This window comes from Canis lupus, chromosome 38, assembly GCF_011100685.1.
Source record: "Canis lupus familiaris isolate Mischka breed German Shepherd chromosome 38, alternate assembly UU_Cfam_GSD_1.0, whole genome shotgun sequence".
NCBI lineage: Eukaryota > Metazoa > Chordata > Mammalia > Carnivora > Canidae > Canis > Canis lupus.
Window position 1 is genome coordinate 20,555,165 of NC_049259.1, and position 6,496 is coordinate 20,561,660.

General features: G+C 40.7%; 1 pseudogene; it reads left to right on the plus strand.

Moving 5' to 3' along the window:
* The first annotated feature begins 4,794 nt into the window (after positions 1–4,794).
* LOC100688702 lies at positions 4,795–6,171 on the plus strand (annotated as a pseudogene).
* Positions 6,172–6,496: the final 325 nt, after the last annotated feature.

A 6,496-nucleotide genomic window follows, 5' to 3' on the forward strand; every position in this document is an offset into this window, starting at 1 on the left:
ATGCTCAACCAACTGAATCACTCAGGTGCCCAATAATGGGTACTTTAGTGAAAGGGATGATAAGGGTAATATTTTTTAAAATCATATATGAAAATGAACAAAATGAGTATATGGTTTCAGAATGTGCAAAACACTCTAACCTGCAAGATTTGACGTCAGACATTCCCTAAATGCTTTGAGGTAGGCAGAGAGATCATCTAATAATACCACTTCGTCGTATTTTATTCCTTATTTAATCCAAGGTTTCAAATTTATTTTCATAAAATTGAACAAAGTAGTTTATGTTTTTCCCCTCCATTCATATATTAATTTTGTCCTTGCCATTTCTTTTTTTCTTATTTTTTTATTTTTAGGTGAAGTATAGTTGACTTATAATGTTATGTTAGTTTCAGGTGTTCAACATGGTGACTTGATGATTCTACACATTATGCAATGCTCACCACAAGTGTAGTCACCATCTGTCACCACACAACGCTATTATAATATCATTGACTATATTCCCTACACTGTACTTTTCATCCCTGTGTCTTAATTTATTATGTTACTGAAAGTTTGTACCTCTTCATTTCCTTTACCTATTTCGCCTGTCCCCCCACCCCCCTCTCCTCTGGCAATTGCCCATTTGTTCTCTGTATTTATGAGTTTGTCTCTCTTTTTTGTTGTTGTTGGTTTGTTCATTTGTTTTATAGACTCCACATATAAGTAAAATCATGTTTGTTTTTCTCTGACTTACTTCACTTAGCATAATAGACTCTAGGTCCATCCATGTTGTCACAAATGGCAAGATTTCATTCTTTTTTATGGCTGAGTAATATTCCTGTGTGTGTGTGTGCGTGTGTGTGTGTGTGTACCACATCTTCTCTATCCATCAATTCACTAGTCAACACTTAAGTTGCTCCCATATAATGATGCTATCTTAGCGGGAAGTCCTCAGAAGATGCTGAAACCAAAAAAAGAAGGGGGCATGTTGTCCAAACCATGGGACCTTCCTCTAGGACAGTGAGCCTAAGAGATACCAAGAGGAGCAAGAATGCATGAGGGTGAGGGGATATGGAAGAGTCAGGAGAGCAGAGAGACGATCAGAAAGGAGGTGAGATCAACTTCCCCTGGTCATTGTCATCAATACACAAACATGTGTATGTGTTTCTGACCTGTAAACAAGAAGGAAACCTGCCTTGACTCCACTGTCCTTCCTTGCTACCATCCCTGTCATCCAAAAGTTGTCTATACTTGTTGTCTCTAAAGCTTCTCTTTCCATTCTCCCTTGAACCCATTTTTAAAAGACCACTCACCACCACTCCCTAGCAATTCTTGTAAAGGTCATGAAAACTTCTCTCCGTTCTCTCATGAAAAATTCTCTTCTCTGAATTGATCTGATGATCAATTCCCAGTCTGTCTCACCTGACCTACCTGCACCTTTGAACATAGCCGATTACTCCCATCCCTTGCCGCCTCTCTCACCAGGCTCACAAGATGTGCAGTCTTGGTTTCATCCTGCCTCACTGGCTCTTCTTTATCCTCTATATTTCATGGGGTTATTCCTCTTCTACCTCTTCTATTCCTCTTCTATATTCCTCTTCTACTCACATCTCCATGTGGGGGTGACCCAGGACTCCAACCATGGTCATCTTTTCTAATGATGCTCACTTCCTGGGTGATCTCCAGTCTCTGGGCTTTAAATTTCCTCTATTTGCTGAAGACCAGCAAATTTAAATATTTATACCTTCAGCCTAGATCTCTTGTCTGAAGTTTAGACCCATATACTCAGCTTCCCACTCAACATCTCTTTGATTCCCTAAGTAAATATGTCACGCTCAACATATCAGAAATTAAAATTCTAATATCCACATTCCTCAAAAACTAGTTTCACTCTCAGATATCTCTCTCCTTCCAGCTGCTCAGCAAGATTCCTGGGAGTCACCTTTGGCTTTTCTCGCATAACTTTGCATCTGATCTAGCAGCAGTTTCTGTGGGTTCTACCTTCAGAATGTATCCCAAATCCAACCACTACCCACTCATCCCCCTGATACCACACTATTCTAAGCCTCCACCATTTCTTACTTAAATGACTGCATGTTACAGGTTGAATTGTACCCCCAACACACACAAAAAAGTTTAATCTCTAACCCCCAGTACCTTCAAATGTGACTTTGTTTGGAAATAGGGTCATTACAGGTGTAATCAAGTTAAGAAAACATCATTTAGGAGGGAGCTTAATTCAATATGACTGGACAGACACACCCAGAGGGAAGATGATGAGACATGGAGAGACAACAGCTATGTGAAGATGGAGGCAGAGATGATGTCATACTGCCATAAGCCAAGGACCTGGAGCTACCAGAAGCTGGAAGACAGAGAAAGGATCCTATGCTAGAGGCTACCAAGAGAACATGATTCAACCAGCAGTCTGATTTTAGATCTCTAGCCTCCTGAACTGTGAGACAATAAAATATCTATTGAGCTAAGCCAGCCAGTTTGTGGTGCTTTGTTACAGCAGCTCTAGGAAATGAATACACCACAACAGCCTCCTAACTGATCTCCCAGCTTCCACTCTTTCCCTAAACTTATTCCCAAGAGAAAAGCCCAAATAATCCCCTAAATGTAGATCATACCATCATGTCTCTACTCAAAATCCTCATCTGGATCTCCACCTCACTCAGAAGAATATCAAAGTCCTCATAATATAATGATCTATGAGGCTCCACATGTCCCCATTACCTATGACCTCACCTTTTACTAGTGTCTCTCTCCCATACTCCCATCCAGCCACCTTCCTGTTCTTCAAATACGTCAGGCATTTTCACATGTTAGCACCTATGCTAATAGTCTTCTGGGAAGACTATTTCCCCAGATATTCGCATCCTTCAAACCTTAGCGTCAATATCAAAGAGACATTTAGCGTCTCCTTGAAGTCCCTCACCCTGACCATCCTCTTTAATACTGTAATCTATTCTGCCCTCATAATCCTAATTCCTTTAATCTTGATCTGCTTCTTCTTTTATTCCATAGTACTTACTGTCTCCTATCAGACTTTATAATTTTCTTATCTATTCCATTCATTTTTAGGGTCTACCCTTACCTACTAGAATGTAAGTTTCCAGAGGCAGATGTTTTCATTTCTTTTGTTCACTGTTTTATCCTAAGCTTTTCAAACAGTACATAGCACATATTGGAATTTAATAAATATTGGTTGAAAATCAAATAAATGTTTTTGCTTTATTATTTTTCCTAGAGATAGTCCTAGATTAAACATTGACGGAAATAGTGATGTGTGGATGTGTGTGTGTGTGTGTGTGTGTGTGTGTGTGTGTATGCTGAGGAAGGGATGCAATTTGGAATTGGATTTAAATCCCAACCCTGACAATTTCTAGCTGGATGACCTAAGGGGAGGTACATCAAATGCTTCAATACCATCATTATAGAATGAACACAATATAATATATATTCCAGTATAATAATATAATAATTCCTACATCATAACGTTGGGAAAAGTAAATTTGAAAATATATGCAAGTGTTCTGGTACACTAGAAAACACTCTAAGAATACTGATTTTTTTAATAGTTTTTTTTTGGGGGGGCGGACGTGTCCCCTGCCGCCCACCCGGAGTAGTTTTATTTGTTGTCAACATTCTCTGATTAACCTTGGAATTTAGTTCACCAGAAAGATGTGGAATGGAAGAAATGGAATCTGGTTTGGCATTGGGCCCTTGCTTTGGCTTGTAGATAGCAGCATATAAAGCCCTTTGCCATAAGGAAGAGCCAGGAGGTACCTGCAGAACAAGCTAACTAGACAATGTCATACTGGCCTGTGCTTTCTCTTGCTTTACCTCTGACGTGCACAGCATAATTATCTTTATCCTTCTATTTTTTTATAGCACTTTTGACTCACTGGGAATGAACCTAAGCCAACTATCTCTCCTTGTGCTTTTTACTTAGCTCCAAATTCAGATGTTCAGTCTAAAGAAATCTTGGCTGAGGTGAAAAATTCCTTTAAACTCAAGTGTTCTGAACATTAACATGCTCAACCATATTCTTGCCAGCCAAAGGAGAAAGTCATACTGATAAGGAGGAGCAGTGCCAAAGACCTCCAGACCCAGAGTTAGAATTCTGGTACCAGTTCTCTTTCCAAGAAGTTATGAAAACTTCAAACAATTTGCCCTCTTAAATTAGGTATCTTTGATCTTATTTGTTAGTGGAAGAAAAACTATTTTCATTTTCTCTAAGTCTTGAGATGGCCATGCTGACAGTAAAATCCATCTTGGGATTTAGAGTCTTGGCAGATTCCACATGTAAGGGGCTAAGGATATGGGTTGAGCAAAAGGAACTGTAGGAGTGTGGTATGGCAACCAGCTTTGAGTGACCATCCAGATTTGGTCCAGGGATCTTTGAGCTGGATGACTACCTGCTCTAAAATGTAGTTCCTTCTTCTATAAAACAGAAAAATAACACCCACACCATTACATAAGGATTAAATCATGTCGTATACGTGACATATTCACTACAGGGCTTAGCACATAATGGAAGCCCCCAGAATGGTAGCAGTTATTACCATTGAAATAACTTTGAAGTCACATTTGTAATCACTATTCACCAAAAGAGCCATAATAATTAGAAGATAAAGTAGTGAGGAATTTTTTTTAAGAGATGAATCTTGTATTAGGCCTGGAGGTTGAATAGAGTTTTCACAAGTAGAGGCGGATACAGTTGCATGAGGAGATTTTGCCTTCTGCCAAGCTGTGGAGCAAAGCTTGTTCTGCTCCCGCACAGCTGTGCAGGTTAAATTAACCAAAGCAATGGTTATAGAAAAGCCTAGTCCCCTGTCGGAGGGGCAGGCACTTGTGTGAAAGTATGACACGCAGCTGAGGCAGCCATCAGACATGCTACGCAGCTTTTATGGAAAGAACTCTTATGTCTGTGCAGAATTGGATTCAAATGGAAAGCCAGTAGAGGCAGTTTATGGACTTTCTAGAAAGTTTATGGATTTCTTTCTAGAAATCCATAGAAAAGTGATGTCACAAAACTTGACCAATTGCCACACTAAGATTCACCACATTGATGCTGATGCCACTCTGAATGATGGTGTGGTAGTCGAGGTGACAGGATTGCTCTCTAATAACAACCAGGCTTTGAGGAGACTCATGGAGACATTTGTCCTTGCTCCTAAGGACCTGGTTGCAAATGAGTCCTATATCCACAATGAGATCTTCAGATACCAAGACTAGTTCTTTGGTGTTTTTCACTGAGCCTCAGGAGGAATCTGAGGAAGAGGCCCAGGAACCTGAAGAAAGACAATCAACACCTGAGGTGGTACTTGATGATTCTGGCACTTTCTATGATCAGACTGTCAGCAAGGACTTGGAAGAAGATTTAGAGGAACCTGTTGCTGAATCAGAGCCTGATCCTGAACCAGAGCAAGAACCTGAGTCTGAATCCAAGAGGAAAAGTCTGAGCCAGTATTAGAAGAAATTGCTCCTGAAGATACATAGAAGAGTTCTTCCCCAGCACCTACAGACATGGCTCAGACCATCCAGAAAGACTGGAAGACATTTTCTGGGGCATTTGTGACCTTCCACCCAGTGGAGCTGTTGCAGTTACTGGGATACCACCTCATGTTGTTAAGGTACCAACTTCACAGCCTCATCTAGAATCTAAGTCTGAAGCTCAGATTCTACCCCAAAGGCCTCAGCAGGATCAAAGAGTGTGAGAACACCAAATAAATATGCCTCCCCAGAAGGGACCTAGACCAATCCCTGAGGTTGGTGAGCGAGGTGATTTTGAACCCCAAAGAACTATAAGACACCTTGATAGTCACCAACCTGCCACATGAAGTGGACAAATCGAAGCTTAGAGATTTTTTTCTGAAGTTATGGGACTATGATGGAGCTCCACATTAACAGTGGCTGGAAATTACCCCATTTGGAGTGTGTTGTGTTTGATGATTCTGAGCCTCATAGCAACAGGCCCATCATGTTCAGAGGTGAAGTCTGTCTGAATGAGGAAGAGAAGAGTCCAGCTGCCCAGAAAGGGGACAGAGGACTATTGAGATGATCACCTTGGGGACCTGAAGCCTTGGAGGTGGGCCAAGTGGTGGAATGAGAGGCCCTCTCCATGAAGGCACAGTACAGAAACCAGGATTTGGAGTGGGAAGGGCAATTATTCCAAGGCAGTGACTTGCTCCTCACTGATCTTCAGGCAGCAGTTCAAATCTTCTAACTCCAGCCAAACAGTGAATTTCTTATATTTATACATCAAATCCAGCATTTGATGTCCTAGAGTATGACCCTAGTCACTATATACTGCTTAAGTTTGTACAATTTTACTTTTTGTGTAAATGATGTGTGCTCCCTCCTTCTCCCTTCCCTCTCCTCACCTTTTAGCCCTTCACTTCCAATTTCATGGAATGATATTTAAGAAAAACAGATTTTTAGAGAAGAGGAAAAAGACTGAATTTCTTTGCTTCACTTTTGCATATACAGACTGGACTTTTTAAACAGG